The following is a 20,139-nucleotide window of genomic DNA, read 5'->3' as shown; positions in this document are numbered from 1 at the left end:
ACCTCTGCCTGCTTGCTGTATCCCTCGCTCCTTCAATTAGTCGAATTAATACAGAAATTCCGTCGCTATTGAATACTAAAGGATCCATGCTGACTTTTTCCTAAGCGAGTAGTGCATCAACTGTCAATGTATGGATAACCTCTTGGGAGTAAAGTGTCTTATTTCTGATGCAACACTGCCAGTTTACCTTCGCAGCCTCACATTAACAAATTAACGCAGAAGTTGCGCAGAAATTTAATACTAAAGGTTCGATGTCGACTTTTCCCAAAGCGAGTAATAAGGTCACGGTGAACGTATGGATCTTCTCCTGGGAGTTAAGTCTTTCTTTCCAATGCATCACTGCCAGTTTATTGTATCCCTCGTACCCTCACATTGAAGATTTGACGCAAAAATTACGTCGCTATTAAATTCTAAAGGATCCATGCCGATATCTCCAAAAGCGAGTAACGCAGCTTCGGTCAACGTATGATTCTTCTCCTGGGAGACATGGATCTGTTTTCCGATGCACCACTGCCAGTTTACTGTACGCCTCGCATCCTCACATTGAAGAATTCACACAGAAATTTCTTCGCTATTAAATATTTAAGGATCCATGGCGTCTTCTCCCGAAGCGAGCAACGCGGTTACTGTGAGTGTATGGATGTTCTTCTGGGAGTAAAGTGTCTTTTTTCCGATGCATGACTGCCAGTTTACTGTATCCCTCGAACCCTCATAATGATAAATTTACAGAGAAGTTACGTCGCTATTAAGTGCTTAAAGATCCATGTAGAATTCTCCCCAAAGGAGTAACGCGGCTATGGACAATGTATGGATCTTCTCTTAGGAGTGATGCATTCTTTTAGCGATGGACCAATGTTAGTTTACTCTTTCTTTCGCACCTTCAAACGGGCGATTTAAGACAGAATTTGTGTCGTTATTAAAAACTAAACAATCCATGCCAACTTAACACAGGGTCAGTGACGCACCTGCGGTCAACGTCTGGATCTTCTCCTGGGATTCATGTATCTTTTTTCTGATGCACCACTGCCAATTTACTGTATCCCTCGCAAACTCACATTGCCGTTTTAACACAGAAATTGCGTCGCTATTAAATTCTAAAGGATCTATTCTGACTTCTCACCAAGTAAGTATCGCGGCTACGGTCAACGTATGGATCTTCTCTTGCGAGCGAATTAGTCGTTTGTAAGTGATGAATAACTGCCACTTTACTGTAGTCCCCGCACCCTTACAATGACGATGAGACACAAAGGTTGCTTCGCGACTGCTTATCAGACTCCCAGCCGATGTATCTCCAAGAGACAAATACCGCCCTCAGGTCTCTAGTAGCTTAACAGATGCACCGCTGCCACTTTACTGTAGTCACAGCACCGTTACCATGACAATGAGACAAAAATTTGCTTCGCGATTGCATACTTTATTCTAACTGCAGACGTATCTCTAAGAGACAAATACCACCACCCGGTCATTAGTAGCTTCTAACTGATGCATTGCCGCCAATTTCTTATAGTCCCCGCATACTTACAATGACGATGAGACACAAAAATTGCTTTGCGATTGGATACCACAGGCTACCCGCCGATATGTGTCCCCAAGAGACAAATACGGGCCTCAGGTCTCTAGAAGCTTGCAACTGGTGCATCCCTGCCCCCTTTGGTGTAGTCCCTGGGATCGATGTTGCTTCACGTCCGTGGGTGTAAACCTGAAATTTGCCCCACACGTGACCCCTGGGTGGTGCTAAGAAGGCAACAAAACTGGCAGCCAGACAATCTTCCTAGATCTCCTGGCTATACGAGAAGTACATAACCGAGAGGAAATGACTCGTAAACACATCAAAAGACCTTCGCAGGGCCAAGCATCTAGGAAACTTGGAACAAGTATTAAAATACGCCAATTGAACATTGAGGGCATTAGTAAAACCAAATGCCAAATTCTTCAAAAGTTATTGACTAAGTACAATATTGATGTGGTTGCCCTACAGGAAACACACACAAATAACGAAAATCAACTACGCTCCAAAGGAAAAATACCAGGATACGATATCATTGGTGCACCATACCACCATGCCTATGAAGTAACCACATACGTCAGAAATAAAGTAGAGCACGCTCACCTGCTATCCACTTCCACAAATGACAACATCCATTCTGTGATAACCAAAATAGGTGAACTGCTCATAAGTAACATTTACAAACCACCAGGATCCGCATGGTCAGCAGATGTTCTCCAATCACACTGCCATCCCGCGGTCTTTGTAGGGGACTTTAAGAGCCACCACACGCAATGGCGATACAGAACAACTGATACAAATGGTGAAACCTTAGCCAACTGGGCAGAAGAAAACAGCATCCACCTCATTTTCGATGCTAAAGATAGAGGTTCCTTCATATCAGCAGTTTGGAAACGAGAGTATGACCCAGACCTACGCTTTGTCCCAGCTGATGATTAAAGGACGCAAAACCAGGTAAAGCCCATGGCTCCCTGAGTTTCTTATCAAGTCTCCAAATATACCAAAATACGGTTAGCAAAGCTCTTCACATCATTACTGCAGACAGGAAACACATCCCCAAGAACTTAAACGCGCCAAGATAATTTCCCTCCTACAGCCAGGTATACCGGGAAATCTTCCGCAAAACTGTCGGCCAATAGCACTGCTTAGAATGGTGTACAAACTTCTAAAACGAGGACTACTTAACAGGATCGGTCAGACAATACTCACGGCCATCACAGTAGAACAAGCTGGCTTTCGTCCCAACCGAAGCTGTGCAGACCAAGTCCTGGCCCTTACAACACATACTGAAGCAGGATTTCATAAGAAATTAAAAACACCTGTGGCCTTCTTTGACTTGTCAGCTCCTACGATACCGTCTGGAGACAAAGCATACTCTATAAGCTGCTGAAAATAATTCCCTGTCAAAAAGTGACAAAGCTTACCGGTAACATGATTGGTAACAGAGGATTCCAGGTCATCATGGGAAATAAAGTCAGTAGCCAGAAACTCCTTCAAAATGGCGTACCTCAAGGATCGGTATTAGCCCCACTGCTTTTCAGACTATACATTGCTGACATGCCAGAAACAGCTTGTATGAAATTTGGCTACGCTAATGACTGGGCTACTGCAACAAGGCACACCGATTTTGATACATTGGAAGAAACCCTGTCATCCGATCTGTCTGCCCTGAAGACTCCACGAAGACAGAAGTAACTTGCTTTCACCTCAATAACAGAGAAGCCGACAGAGCTCTGGAAGTATGTGACGACACACTCCTCAACCACAAGAAGTAGTCAAGGTACCTAGGGGTCACGTTAGACAGAACCTTGTCATTTAAATCACACCTTACAAAAGCAGCAGCCGAAGTGAGAACAAGAAACGACCTCATCCATAAACTCTCCAGAACCACCTCAGGATCAACATCAACAACTCTGAGGACGTCTGCGCTGAGCCTGGTATACTCTGCGGCGGAGTACTGTGCCCCAGTATGGCTAAAGAGTAGTCATGTGAACAAAATCGATGTCGACAACATGCGCATTATTTGAGGAACCATTAGGTCTACACTTAACATATGGCTACATGTCCTGAGTCATATACTACCCCCAAACTACGACAGAGAAGCAGCCTTGGTCAGGGAATAAAACAAGATCGAAGCAAACCCTGAACTATCGGTACACATCGATATACCTGATCTGAGTACCAAGAGGCTTCGTTCAAGACATTCTCCTCTTGCTCGCGACAGCCTCATTGGATCTGACATCAACTCTTGGAGAAGAGAATGTATCCAGAATGCCCCAACAACTTGCCACCTAATGCATTGTATTACCGAGGCAGTACCTGGGTTTGATCAGGCCCCTAAGATCTGGTCAACTCTGAACCGATTAAAACTGGGCATGGAAGATGTGCTGACTCACTCTTGAAATGGGGACTGCTGTCTTCGCCAGCATGTGACTGCGGCGCGCCAAAGCAGACCATCCAACACATCAGAGACGAATGCAGTGCTAGAGCGTTCAGTGGGGAATCTGAAGAATTCCTCGAGGCATCCCAAAGATCCATCGAATATATACGAGGACTAGATGTTTGTCTGTGAATATATGTAATTTTATGAAATGTAGACTAACGTGATCCAGTACTGAAATGTAGTTAAATGCCATACGCTGAATAATAAATAAATAACTGTAGTCCCCACATCCCTTTCAATGACTATGAAACACAAAACTGCTTTGCGATTGCGATTGCGTAATTTTGAAAATTATCTGTTTACAACAAGTAACCAAGTCATACATGAACATTATTAACACAAAATTTAAGCATTATTATTTAAAAATTGGTTAGAAGTGGAAGTGAAAGTACTGAAGCCATCTTGTGCATTTTATTTATGAAAAATAATTAATCGGGAATTAAATCAAAGATTTTTTTAAAATGTTGGCAAGAGTTAGTGATATTTAAAAAAATAATTAGTTCCTGGAGATATGTTTTGTTTTCTACATTTTTACAGAAAAAAAATCACATAGCAAAATTTTCATTCTGCAGCAGTATGCTAACTTGTGTGGAACCTCTGAACTGCATAGTTTTGTGTTATCAAGCCTTTTTATTACTCACAGTGATGACTGGCTGCTCCCATTGACTTCTGTTCTTTTGACGTGTTTGTTCTATTTCCTAGTTTTCATTTTTGGTTATTATACACCTACAATCACCCACATAGGTGACATTTAATACTTCAGAGTAGATCTGTGTCTGAGTTATCTCCTTTAAACTTGCAACTGGTTGATGGAAACTGCTGATATAGTAATGTAATATCGTATGGAGAAACAGAGTTGAGCATTTACAAATTTTCCAGATATGTCCTTCACAGTTATTTTTAAAATGAAAGAATTCAGTAATTGGAAAAAAAACCATATTTGCACTCACTATATAGATCTCATAATGAAAAAGCTTTTTTGATGTACAGAATATTTTAAAGATGTAGAACACGGAACGTATCTCTAAGAGACAACTACCGCTTTCAGGTCTCTAGTAGCTTGTAACTGATGCATCGCTGTCACTTAACTGTAGTCACTGCACTATTACAATGACTATGAGACACAAAAATTGCATCGTGATTGCATACCACGGGCTCCCTGCCGTCGTATCACCAAGAGACAAACACCACCCTCAGCTCTCTAGTAGCTTATAACTGATGAATCGCTGATACTTTACTGTAGTCCCCAAACCTTTACAATGACAATGACACACAAAAATTGCTTCGCGATTGTATACTACTGTCTCACTGCGGCCATAGCTGCGTTAGACAAATACCACCCTCAGGACTCTAGTAGATAGTAACTGATTCTTTGCTGCCACATTACTGTAGTCTCCACACCCTTACAATGACAAAGAGAAAGAAAAAAATTTGCTTCGCGATTGCATACTGCAGGCTCACTACCAACATAACTCCTCGACACAGAAGCCACCCTCAAGAAACTAGTAGCTTGTAACTGATGCACCACTGCCATTTTACCAAAATCCCTGTACCGTAACACTTACGATGACATCTATAAATTGCATATCGGTACCAAACAACAGCATCCCTCTTCTCGTATCTCCAAGGGGCAAATACCGCCCTCAAGGTCTCTAGTAGCTTGTATTGATGCAACATTTCCACTTTACAGCATTCCCCGCACTCTCACAATGACGATGAGCTACAAAAATTGCTTCGCGATTGCATACTACAAGCTCCCTGACGACGCATCTCCAAGAGACTGATGCATTACTGATACATTACTGTAGTCCCCGCACTCCTGTAATGAGGATGAGATACAAACATTGCTTCGTGATTACATACTACGTGCTCACTGCTGATGTAATTCCATGAGACAAATGCCGCCTTAGGTGTCAAGAAGCTTGTAACTGAAGCATTACTTCCACTTTACTGTAGTCCCCGCACCCTTAGAATGACGATGAGACACAAAAATTGCTTTGCGATTGCATACTACAGGCTCCCTGCCAACGTAGCTCCCAGAGATAAATAGTACTCTCAGGTCATCGCTGCCACCATACAGTATTCCCCGCACCCTTATAATGACAATGACACACAAAAATTGCTCCGTGATTGGATACTTCAGGAATCCTGCTGACGTATCTCCATGAGACTAATAACGTACTCAGGTCTCTAGTACGTTTAATTGATACCTCGCTGCCGCTTTAGAGTAGTCCCCTCACCCTTAAAATGACGATGAGACACAAAAATTGCTTCTCGATTTTATACGAAAGTCTCACTGCCGACATAACTCCATGAGACAAATACCGCCCTCAGGTCTCTAGTAGCTTATTACTCATGCATCGCCGCCACTTTACTGTAGTCCCCGCACTCTTACAATGATTATGAGACACAAACATTGCTTCACGATTGCATACTATAGGCTCACTGCCGACGTATCTCCAACGGAAAATACCGCCCTCAAGGTCTCTAGTATCTTGTAACTGATCCACAGCTTCCACATTACTGTAGTCCCCGCACCCACACACTGTCGAAGCGGCACCGAAATTGCTACTTGATTGCACACTATAGGCCCCCTGCCGACGAATAAGAGACAAATAACGTCCTCTGGAATCTAGTAGCTTGTATTGATGCACCACTGCCACTTTACTGATGTCTCTGACACTTATGATGAGACACAGGATATGCTTTACGTAACCATGCCACATCATCCCTGCTGTTGAATCTCCAAGGGAATAATACCGTCATCAAGGACTCTAGTATGCTGTAACATATGCACGGCTGCCACATTCCTTTAGTTCCCGCAACCACACAATAACGAAGCGACACAGAAATTGCTACTCGATTGCATACTAAGGGTTCCCTGCCGACGTATCTCCAAGAGACAAATACCGCCCGAAGTTCTCTAGTAGCTTGTAACTGATGCACTGCACCATCTTTACTGTAGTAACCGCACCCTTACCATGATAATGACACACAAAAATTGCTTCTCGAATGTATACTACAGTCTCACTGCGGACGTACCTGTATTAGACGGGTGTTGTGTGATGTCCTTAGGTTAGTTAGGTTTAAGTAGTTCTAAGTTTAGGGGACTGATGACCATAGATGTTACGTCCCATAGTGCTCAGAGCCATTTGAACCATTTTTTTTGTATTAGACAAATACCACCATCAGGTCCCTAGTAGATTGTAACTGATGTACCGCTGCCTCTTTACAGTAAAGCACGTACACTCACAATGTAATTGTTTGGCATACTACAGGCTCGCTACCGACGTATTTCCAAGAGGCTAATACAGCCCTTGGGTCTCTAGTACCTTGTAACTGGTGCACACGTGTCACTTAACTCTACTCCACGCACCCTTACACTGACGAAACAACACAGAAATTACTTCGTGATTGCATACTACAGGCTCCCTTACAACGTTATCTCCAAGAAACTAATACCGCCCTCACGTCTCTAGACGATGCCGCACGCTTATAACTGATGCGTCGCTGCCACATTACTTTCGCCCTCGAACTCTCACAATGATGATGAGATACGAAAATTGCTTCACGACTGCGTACTACAGGTTCACTGCCGACGTATCTCCATGAGACAAATACCGCCATCAGGTCTCGAGTAACTTGTAGCTGTTGCACTGCTGCCACTTTATAAAATCCCCGCGTCCTTACAATGTCGATGAGACACAAAAATTTGCTTTGCGACTGCATACTACAGTCTCCCTGCCGACGTATCCCCAAGACACAAATAGCGCCCTTAGGTCTCCAGTAGAATGTAACACTGACGAAGTGACAAAGAAATTCCTTCGCGACTGCATACTACACGATCCCTGCTGTCGTATCTTCAAGGGACTAATACGGGTGTCTACTATCTTGAAGTACCGCTGCCACATTACTGTAGTCCCCGCATCCAAACACTGAGGAAGCGACAGAGAAATTGCTACTCGATTCCATACTACAGGCTCCCTGCCAACGTATCTCTAAGAGACTAATAACACCCTCACCTAGTAGATTCTAACTGATGTTCCGTGGCCACATTACCATGGTGCCCGCACCCACATTCTGACGATGCCACACGGAAATTGATTTGAGATTCCGTACTTCATTCTCCCTGCTAACGTATCTTCAAGAGATTAATACCACCCTCAGTTCTCTAGTAGGTTCTAACTTATGCACCGCTGTAGCTTTATTGTAGTCCCCGCAACCCCACACCGACGATGCGACACAGATGTTGCATCAAGACTAAAAACTAAAGGCTCCCTTCAATCGTATCTCTACAAGACTACTAGCGCCGTCAGATATCTAGTATCTTGTACTGATCCACCAGTGTCACTTAACAGTAGTCCTCGTACCCTCAACCTAACGGTGTGGCACAGAAATTGCCACTTATAGCGTCCCCAGTGCCAAATTTTTTATCATGTAGCCGTAAAATAATAATTTCTCTGTGTAGGTTTAGATTGCAAAGAAATAATTTATGACAGAATGATCTAAAGAGACAAGATACGCTCTTTTGTTAATTTTTTAGTCCACTTCACTTCTTCTTTTGTCTTGAATGTATCTAGAGGGACATCTTGCGTGTGCTGACGAATGTAAGCATATTTGTATGAGTTAAGCATATAATATACTGATTTAATATTATTGTGCACTTTTAATTTGTAAGAGGTGATCCCGATTTCATGTCCGCCTTCCTTGAATTAAACTGCATTCAAGTAATTTACAGCTCAACAATCGCAGCGGCCGATGCAGCCAACGACGCCATTACATGGCGAATTTAACTTATGAAAAATTAGCGGAAGCGGAAAACTCGCCCGCTATTAGCATAATATTAATTTTTCTCCACAGCCGCACGAAGTTGCAGAAATACTTAGCTTTAAGATTCTTATTTTCAGTACCATAGCCGAGAGCCAGAGCCAGGACTCCGACTACAATACAATGGTTAACGGAGGTAAGAAAAATACTCTCGCGCGTGTGTGGGCCGCAATTTTAATTAATAACTAAAGATTTCTTGCTTTAAAGTGAACTGACTAGCCGAGGAAAGTAATATGAAAAGTTTATTACATTGTTCAACTTAAATATCATTTTTAATAAGGCCCACCACGTAAGTCGGCAACAATCAAAAAATAATAATAACAATAATAATATATACATTAAATTACGACGGCCGACGGACGCGAGACACTCGATGGCATACTACGGACTCCTAGCCGATGTACCTTCTAGGGACAAATAAAGCAGTCATGTCGCTATTAGTTTGTAACTGATGTACCACAGCCAGTTTGTAGTAGTCCTGGTACCCTCATACTTACAATGCAACACAGAAATTTCATCGCATTAGCATACTACAGGATCCTTGCTGCCGTATCTCCAAGTGACTAATTGCGCCCTCTGTTCTCTAGTAGGTCGTAACTTATGCACCTCTGAACCTTTACAGTAGTTCCCGCATCCTCACATCGACGATGCGACAAGGAAATTTCTTCAGATAGCGTACTGCAGCCTCCGTGCTGACGAATCTCTAAGAGACTAACACCGCACTCAGTTCTGGAGTAGGTTGTAACTGACGCACCGCTGAAACTTTGCTGTAGTCAGCCCACCCTCACACTGACTATGCGACATAGAAATTGCTTGGCGATGCATACTGTAGCCACCCTGCCCAGATGTCTCCAAGAGACTAATACCGCCCTCAGATTTCTAGTCGCCTTAACTGATACACCAGTGCTACTTTACTGTAGTCCCAGCACCCCCTCCCAGACGATGCGACACAAAAATGCTTCGCGATAGCGTACTACAGGCTCCTACTGACACATCTCCACGAGACTAATACCACCCTCACTTGTAAAGTAGCTTGTAACTGATGCACTGCTGCCGCTTTACTGCAGTCCAGGCACCCTCACACTCAGCATACGACACATAAATTGTCTCGTGATTGCATACTACAGGCTTCCTGCGGACGTATCTCCGAGAGACTAATACCGCCCTCAGGTTTCTAGTTGCTTGTAACTGATGCGCCGGTGTCTCTGTAGTAAACGCACAATCACACCGACGATGCGACACAAAAATTGCTTCGCAATTGCATACTACAGGCTCCAAGCCAACGTATCTCAAAGAGACTAATACCGCCCTCTGGTCTCTAGTAGCTTGTAACTGATGTGTCTCTGAAACTTTAATGTACTCCCCGCATCCTCACAATGAAGATGCGACAAAGAAATCGTTACACGATTGCATGCTATATCCTCCCTGCCAACATATCTCCAATAGGCTAATACCACCCTCAGATCGCTAGTAGCCTTAACTCTTACACCACTGCCACTTTACTGTAGCCCCGAACCCTCACAATGATGTCGGGACACTAAAATGGCTTCACTTCTCCATACCATAGTCTGACCGCCGACTTACCTGCATGTGACTAATTCCATTTTTTGCAAAAACAGACATAATGTCTTATGGGATAACAGCAATCAGTGATTTTATAATGTTACTTAAAATCCGTCTTGATTCCAAATTTTTATTATTATTCATATGACCGGTTTCGGTTCATTCAGAACCATCTTCAGATCTGTAAAAATAATTATACTAATTTACTATTTCACGAAAGCTAATCTTTTTCATCCTATCTAATCAACATCAAATGTACCAGAACGTACCTGATATTTCAGTTACAGGAGTAACCCGTCCAAATCCAGCAACTTTCACATGCTACGTCACATTAAATTGGTTGGCAGAGTGCACGTCATTTATATTAATTATAACACTATTACCGACAGGTGGCGTCTGGTACATTTGTTACATTCCATTTGCACATACTGTATTCAGTAGATCTTTTTTATATTAAAAATATTTACTTAAAATATGTAGATGTCAAAGCTAAAATCTGTACTTGTCAGGATTAAAAAACAGTAAAATTATCATTTTTATACGATCTAAAAGGCATAGGGCGATTTATATATCTATGGTGCTGGTGTGAACTTGTTTTCTTCTACGGTCTGCTTCCGTGGTTCCCGCCATTTTGGTGTTGTGCCGCGGTCCGTCAAAATGGCGGGAACCACGGAAGCAGACCGTAGAAGAAAACAAGTTCACACCAGCACCATAGATATATAAATCGCCCTATGCCTTTTAGATCGTATAAAAATGATAATTTTACTGTTTTTTGATCCTGACAAGTACAGATTTTAGCTTTGACATCTACATATTTTAAGTAAATATTTTTAATATAAAAAAGATCTACTGAATACAGTTTGTGCAAATGGAATGTAACAAATGTACCAGACGCCACCTATCGGTAATAGTGTTATAATTAATATAAATGATGTGCACTCTGCCAACCAACTTTATGTGACGTAGCATGTGAAAGTTGCTGGATTTGGACGGGTTACTCCTGTAACTGAAATATCAGGTACGTTCTGGTACATTTGATGTTGATTAGATAGGATGAAAAAGATTAGCTTTCGTGAAATAGTAAATTAGTATAATTATTTTTACAGATCTGAAGATGGTTCTGAATGAACCGAAACCGGTCATATGAATAATAAAAGAAATTTTCAATCAAGACGGATTTTAAGTAACATGACTAATACCACCTTCAAAGAGCATAGCAGCTTGTAACTGATGCACTGTAGCCACTTCACTGCAGTTGCCTCACACTGACAATGTGACAAAGAAATTACTTCGCGATTGCATAATATAGACTCCCTGGCGACGTATCTCCAAGACACTAATACCACCGTCAGGTCTCTAATACAAATGTAAAGTGGCTACTTTACTGTAATCACGGTCACATTTACGATGCAACTCAATAATATCTTCGTGATAGCATACTACAGGCCCCATACTGACGTATCTCCAAGAGAGTAATACCGTACACTGTTATCCAGTAACTTGTAACTGATGCAACGTTCCCAGTTTCCTGTAGTCCCCGCAGTATCACACCGACGAATCGACACAGAAATTGGTTTGCGATTGCGTACTATAGGCACACTGACGTCGTATCTCCATGAGACTAATACCACCTTACGGACTCTACTAGTTTGTACTGATGCACTGCTGCCACTTTACTGTAGTAGTCGCACCCTCACACTGATGATGCGATAGAGATACTTCTTCGCGATAGCATACCGCAGGATTATTGCTGACGTATCTCCAAGAGACTAATAACGTACTCAGGTCTCTACTAGCTTGTAAGTGATCCACCGCTACCACTACTTTACAGTGGTCCCCATACGCTAACAGGATAAGACATAGAATTTGCTTCCCAATAGCATACAGCAGGATCCCTGTTGTGTATCTCCATGGGAATAATACCGCCCTCGAGGTCTCTGGTATATTGAAACTGATCCACTGCTGCCACTTTACTGTAGTCAGCCCACAATCATGGTGACGATGCTACCCAGAAATTGTTTCGCGATTACATATTACAGCCTACCTGCTGACGTTGCATGGGGGCTTAATTAATTTTTATTGCAAATAATTTTTAATTTTAGTCGCTGTATGTCCGGTTACGAAGTCTCGTAAACGGTTGACCCTGATTAGTATTTGTACGCAATCTGAATGCATAGAACAACAACAAAGAATGAAACGAAATTTCCGTTAACACAATTAATTAATTAAGTCCCCAGCAACTATGAAAGCTACGAAACAACAAGGCACAAGTGTCGCTGTTCTGCGTGTTGAAGTGTGATTCAACGTACACATCTGGCACGGTTCTTCCTCAATACGACAAGATATTTTAAACACCATTTATACTGAAGTAATTAAAAAAAATAAACAGAAATACTATAATTGCACATAGAAACCAGAAATACAGTCTAATACAAGAACACGAGCCAGATGCTTTGTTGACTGAACCTGTTGTGACCAAGAGGCATTATTGTTTAAGACATTGAAATAATGAAAAAAAAAATGAATTTTTTACCTTCATGTATATTGACGAAAAGCACACTCTGATCATTACAGCATCCCCAATCCAACAACATCTGGTGTCTAGCCCATCAAAATAATACTACAAGTTCTGAACAAGCCCTCTCCATGGGAACTTCTCAACAACGACTCACCACTGCTACATCTCAATAAGCACTGCCTACTGCTACTTCTCAATAAGCACTCTCCATTACCGCAATCTCAACAAACACTGCCAGTGGAGGCGGCTGAATAATACTCTTTGGCGCAATCTCTGGCGCTGTGGCTCAGTGTAGCCGCCTTTCAACGTATGTGCAAGAGACTCATACCACCCGCCAGTCTCTAGTAACTGGTGCACTGCTGCCACTTTACTGTAGACCACACACACTCACACCGACGATGCAACACAGATATTACATCGAGATTAAATACTACGCACTACCTTTAAAAGTATCTCCAAGAGACTAAGATGCCTTTCAAAGTTCTAGTAGCTTGTACTGATGCACAGGTGTCACTTAAATGTAGTCCCTGCACCCTCACACTGACAAGTGGGACAGAAATTGCTACTCGATGGCCTAATACATGCTCGCTTCCGACGTATCTCCTACAGATAAAATACTGCCCCCCGGTCTCTAATAGCTTGTAAATGATGCATTGCTGCCACTTCACTGCAGTCCACACAATGACAATGAAACACAAAAATTCCTTCACCAGGGAAGACGAATGGAATATTCCAGAATTTGAAACACGAACAGCTGCTAGCATGAGTTTCTTAGAAGTAGGTACCTTAGGGGCTGCGAAGTAACTCAAATCGCTTGATACGGGCAAGTCTTCAGGTCCAGATTGTATACCGATTAGATTCCTTTCAGATTACCCTGATACAATAGCTCCCTACTTAGCAATCATATACAACCGCTCGCTCACCGATAGTTCTGTACCTACAGATTGGAAAATTGCGCAGGTCGCACCAGTGTTTAAGAAGGGTAGTAGGAGTAACCCATCGAACTACAGACATATATCATTGACGTCGGTTTGCAGTAGGGTTTTGGAGCATGTACTGTATTCAAACATTGTGAATCACCTCGAAGGGAACGATCTATTGATACGTAATCAGCATGGTTTCAGAAAACATCGTTCTTGTGCAACGCAGCTAGCTCTTTATTCGCACGAAGTAATGGCCGCTATCGACAGGGGATCTCAGGTTGATTCCGTGTTTCTAGATTTCTGGAAAGCTTTTGACACCGTTCCTCACAAGCGACTTCTAATCAAGCTGCGGGCCTATGGGGTATTGTCTCAGTTGTGCGACTGGATTCGTGATTTCCTGTCAGGGAGGTCGCAGTTCGTAGTAATAGACGGCAAATCATCGAGTAAAACTGAAGTGATATCAGGTGTTCCCCAGGGAAGCGTCCTGGGACCTCTGCTGTTCCTGATCTATATAAATGACCTGGGTGACAATCTGAGCAGTTCTCTTAGATTGTTCGCAGATGATGGTGTAATTTACCGTCTAGTAAGGTCATCCGAAGACCAGTATCAGTTGCTAAGCGATTTAGAAAAGATTGCTGTATGGTGTGGCAGTTGACGCTAAATAACGAAAAGTGTGAGGTGATCCACATGACTTCCAAAAGAAATCCGTTGGAATTCGATTACTCGATAAATAGTTCAATTCTCAAGGCTGTCAATTCTACTAAGTACTTGGGTGTAAAAATTACGAACAACTTCAGCTGGAAAGACCACATAGATAATATTGTGGGGAAGGCGAGCCAAAGGTTGCGTTTCATTGGCAGGACACTCAGAAGATGCAACAAGTCCACTAAAGAGACAGCTTACACTACACTCGTTCGTCCTTTGTTAGAATATTGCTGCGCGGTGTGGGATCCATACCAGGTGGGATTGACGGAGGACATCGAAAGGGTGCAAAAAAGGGCAGCTCGTTTTGTATTATCACGTAATAGGGGTGAGAGTGTGGCAGATATGAAACGTGAGTTGGGATGGAAGTCATTAAAGCAAAGACGTTTTTCGTCGCGGCCAGATCTATTTACGAAATTTCAGTCACCAACTTTTTCTTCCGAATGCGAAAATATTTTGTTGAGCCAACCTACATAGGTAGGAATGATCATCAAAATAAAATAAGAGAAATCAGAGCTCGAACAGAAAGGTTTAGGGGTTCGTTTTTCCCGCTCGCTGTTCGGGAGTGGAGTGGTAGGGAGATAGTATGATTGTGGTTCGATGAACCCTCTGCCAAGCACTTAACTGTGAATTGCGGAGAAATCATGTAGATGTAGATGTAGATGAAATTGCGTCGCGATTGCATACTACAGGCTCCCTTCCGACGCATCTGCAACAGACTAATAACACCTCCGGTCTTCAGTAGCTTGTATCTGATACACTGCTGTCGGATTACTGTAGTCGCTGCACCCTCACATTTTCCACACGACACAGAAATTGTTGGGCAACTGCATACTACTTGCTCCGTGACAACGTATCTCCAAAAGAATAATACCACACTCTGGTCTGTAGTAGCATGTAACTGATGCACCACTGCCACTTTACTGTAGTCCCTCCACCCTCACAATGACGATGAGACACAAAAATTGTTGCCCAATTGTATATGTCAGGATCCTTGCCGACGTATCTCCAAGAGACTAATCGTCAGGTGTCTAGTAACTTGTAACTAATGCACCGCAGCCACTTTACTATAATCACCGCATCCTCACAGTGACGATTCGACACAGAAATTGCTCCAGGATTGCATATTACAAGCTCCTTGCCAACTTGTTGTAGGGAAGCAGCCTACTCACGCTGTAGTAAATTCACATCAGTCTTTCCATTGTGTGCCAGCCAGTCTGCTGTAACTAGCTCTGACGTCATAAATGTTGCGCAATACTTTAAAAATCAAGCAAATAACCTAAAACATTTCTAGCATGTCAGGAGTAATACTAAATTAATGTGTGTTGAATATCAGTTCGATAACTTTAGCCATTTTCGAAATTTGGATGTTTTCTGTAAAAATCATTGGCGCAACAGAAAAGAGCTAGAGAATTCAAAATTTATAATTAGATTCATTTTTCATAATTATTTAATAAAAACAGTACTTTGGATTTCACAAATTAAAATTTTAGTGGAAATTCATGATTTTCTGGTTTTCGTCTTAAAACTTAAGGAAGCAAGATAGATTAAGTAGGCTAATAAATAAGGCTAGGACGTTTATATTTAGGTAGAATGGAGATCCGCTATCACCATAAGGATGTGAGAAGTTTCATTTGAATACCTATAAAACTATAGCGATAGCGTATCTCCAAAGGGCCAGTTCAGAGCTCGTCTACTGCGTGCAGTGCAATTAAATTAATTCTCTCGCCCAAAATATTTAGCTTAGCCGCGTCAAAATTATATTATCAATACTTACCTGGGTGCTGAACGCACATTTAAATTAAGAGCTTCATCGGCCATCAGCAAGAGAAGCTATGATTTATTAGGTAACTTAAAGTGGTGCATTACTAGCCCAGCGGCTAGTCGGGAGAGCCGGTTTGATCAGGCGTTCCCTTAGGCGTCCGCACCGCGGCTTTATATATAAGAACGCTGCGCGAGGAAGCAAGGCCCCAGTTCTCTCCAGACGCTAAATAGCACGCCATCTGCGTCGGGAATCGCGTCGCGTCGGTATCATTGCTACAAAAGGCCTCAGATGCCGTATTAAGTTACTCGGGATACGTCTAACCATGAAATAATTTTCGAGTGAAGTGTTAATTCTGGGATGATTTTCATTATCTAGCTTCAGTTTGCGTATTGTCATATTTTCACGTGCCGCCGCGGGACAGACATTCTACCAATTATTTAGCGTGGCGTTTGATGAAACATTATCATCAAATTATGGCGAGCATTCATTTAAATATTTAATTTGGACAGTTATAGTGGCATCAGCGCATTAGACTCTGAACTGCTCTGTTAGTTAGATTTTGTGGATTCTTTTGTTTTCTTCTGTGACTTTCAGAATACAGTACGTTTTTTCACGATCGTTTTTGACTATAAATCGAAGACAATCTCCTAATTCCTCAGAGCTATAAGCTGTAACTATAAGTGTATTCTCAGATGAAGTGGGCACTAGGAATTCTAATTACAGGCTTCACGTTTTGCTAATCACTTTCTGGTAGCCAATATTGTAGTTAGAGAGCCAGTGTTGAGAACGGCGAAAGACAGCATAAATAACATTCTAAATAATAGGAACTGGTTTTACATTCTACAAACCTAACATTTATATAAACAACATAAAATTGACATTTTAAACAACTTATTCCACCCGCCGCCGCACATATGGTTAATCGGCCGGGAAATGCAGTGTTTCCACATTCTACAGAATTTTTATATACCAACATCTAAAATTCTCTACCCGCCGCCCCACATTGTCTCCAAGAGACTTGTTACCACCCTCAGGTCTGTAGTATCTTGTAACTGATGCACTGCCGCTACTTTACCATAGTTCCCATACTATAACACTTACTGTGCGACACAGAAATTGCTTCGTGATACCATATTAGAGGCTCCCTGCTGTTGTTTCACCTAGAGACTAATGCCGCCCTCAGGTCTCCAGGATCTTGTAACTGATGCACCGCTGAAACATTACTATAGTTCCCGCATCCTCACACTGACGATCCAACACAGAAATTGATCCACGATTGCATACTACAGGCTCCCTGCCTACGTATCTCTAGGGCACTATTACCACCCTCAGGACTGTAGGAAGTTTTACCTGATGCATAGCTGCTGCTTTACTGCAGTCCCCGTACACTTGGTATGTGACACAGAAACTGCTTCACGATTGCATACTACAGGTTCCCTGCCGACTTATCTCCAAGAGACTAATTCTACCCTCAGGACTCTAGTAACCGCTGCAGCTTTACTCTAATCCCCGCACGTTCTCACAGACGATGTGGCACAGATATTGCTTCAACATTGCACTCTACAGGCTCCCTTCCAATGTATCTTGAAGATACTAATACCGCCCTCAGGTTTCTAGTAGCTTGTACTGATGCGCTTCTGTCATTTTACTATAGATCCCACGCTCTCAAACTGACGAAGCGACACAGAAATTGTCTCGCGATTTCATTCTACAGTCTCCTTCCAAAGTATGTCCGTGAGAATAATACCAAATTCTGGTCACTAGTGGGTTATAACCGATTTATGGCTGCCACATTACAGATTTCCCCAAACTCTCACACTTTTGATGCAACACAGAAATTTCCTCGCGGTAGCATAGTACAGGCTACCTGCTGACATATGTCCAAGAGACAAGTACCACCCTGAGGACCCTAGTAGCTGTCAACTGGAACACCACTGCCACTTTACTGTAGCCGCCGCACCCTCACCCTGACGATGAGACAAGGAAATTTCTTCGCGATTGCAGGCTGCAAGCTCCCTGCCGATGTATCTCCAAGAGACTATTACCACCCTCAGGTCTTTCGTAGGTTGTAAGTGATGCACCGCTGCTACCTCACTGCAGTCCCCGTACACTCACAGTGACGATGCGACGCAGAAATTGATTTGCGATTGCTTTCTATAGGCTCCCTCCAAGAGATTAAGAGGACATCGTATGTCCATTGCCGCCATTGTTAAATTATCGAACTCTGTGACCCATTATCTTGGAAACATTTTAAGACTCCACCTTACAATTTTCCATAATTAGGGAATCCACCTTTCTAGATAGTTTCTGTATACAAAGAATAGTGTGGGATATTGGATATTGGATAAGGTCTCAGCATAGTTTTCCAAGCACACAGAAACAGAAGAAATGGTAAACAAAGTTCTTAAAAGTATCATTGACTGGTTTTCTGCGAATGGTTAGAGCCTCAGATTTAAAATACCCAACATGTTCAGTTCTGTACAACTAGAGGTACTACACCAATGATAAGTGTAAAAGGAAGTAGTAAATAGGATGGCAACTTCAAAATTGTTAGTGGTCCATATTGATGAGGTTTTTTTTGACAGCTCCTTCTATTCAATAGAACAATTTCTATTTTTTTAATGGTGTGTACGAATTACTACCTCGCATCAGTACATCTTTTTTTTCTTTTCGTTAAAAAGTTCGAATTGTTCAGAACGTAGCCATAACCACAATTTATTTTGCGTTGTGAATGTATAATGACTTGTTCCACATCGTTGCGACCTATCGTGCAAAATGATGCATGGAACTTGTTACTAACTGCTAACTGTTGTGACTTGGCAAGACAGCCAAGCCACTAGGACGTGAAGCCGAAAGGCACACGTTTAAGCTCACGCAGGCTGGCGTGAGGTCTGGAACAGTTAAAGGAGGTGAAACTAGTAAAAAAGGTACGTGGCTTCTGGAATACTTAACTTTAATCCATAATTGGTGAACATCGGTCTGACGGTACATGCATCACAAGATTAATAGCAATTCATAATGGCGCCTTGCTAGGTCGTAACAAATGACGTAGCTGAAGCTATGCTAACTATCGTCTCGGCAAATGAGAGCGTAATTTGTCAGTGAACCCTCGCTAGCAAAGTCGGCTGTACAACTGGGGCGAGTGCTAGGACGTCTCTCTAGACCTGCCGTGTGGCGGCGCTCGGTTTGCAATCACTGATAGTGGCGACACGGGGGTCCGACGTATACTAGCGGACCGCGGCCGATTTAAAGGCTACCACCTAGCAAGTGTGGTGTCCGGCGGTGGCACGACATTCCTCCCCCCCAAATCGGCGAACGGTTGTGTTATAAGGCTTCCGCCCGCCGTGGGGAGGACCCCATGTTGACGTATGCGACGAGGTGGGGAGCCTAACAACAGGCGAGGCTGTGCCACCCGCACCCGGCCATTCGGTCCGAGGGGAGCTAGGAAACGCCTCAAAACCTGCTCCAGGGTGCACGCCAACATGCGGTGTATGCGCCCGTAATGAGACTGGAGGGGCCGAAGGGTCGACCTCCATCGAGTCGGGGCACCCGACGGGCGAAGACGACATATGGTCCGGAGCGGGCAAGAGTTCCATGTCGGAGGACAGCTGGTCACGGGAAGCGATCGGCGGCGCGTGACCCAGGGAGGCGCCCGGCGGTTGCAGCGACGCGGCCACTGCGGGCGTCGCCGGCGGGAGGACAGGCGGCGGCGGCGGCGGCGCTTCGCCATGGGGCAAAAGGGAAGGCAGCGTCGGTAACACCTGGGGCTGAGGCGAGCCAGTAGATGGGTCCCCAGGGCGCTGACCGGACGGCACCGTCGCTGAAAGCAGACGGGGAGCGGCAGGACCCAGGCGACGACAGAGGCGTAGCTGATTGAGATGCCGACGCACC

General features: G+C 43.3%; 2 protein-coding genes across 2 annotated transcripts in view; one reads left to right on the top strand and one right to left on the bottom strand.

The window, feature by feature from the left end:
• LOC126456809 (dehydrogenase/reductase SDR family member 11-like) overlaps positions 1–20,139 on the bottom strand; it is a 434,906-nt gene that overhangs the window by 246,689 nt on the left and 168,078 nt on the right. The window lies entirely within an intron of this gene.
• LOC126456810 (dehydrogenase/reductase SDR family member 11-like) overlaps positions 1–20,139 on the top strand; it is an 87,616-nt gene that overhangs the window by 51,479 nt on the left and 15,998 nt on the right. The gene's annotated exons all lie outside the window — the stretch shown is intronic.

Source organism: Schistocerca serialis, chromosome 2 (genome assembly GCF_023864345.2).
Source record: "Schistocerca serialis cubense isolate TAMUIC-IGC-003099 chromosome 2, iqSchSeri2.2, whole genome shotgun sequence".
Taxonomy (NCBI): Eukaryota; Metazoa; Arthropoda; class Insecta; order Orthoptera; family Acrididae; genus Schistocerca; species Schistocerca serialis.
The sequence above is the reverse complement of the archived record's forward strand: the minus strand, read 5'-3'. Positions and strand labels throughout refer to the sequence as shown.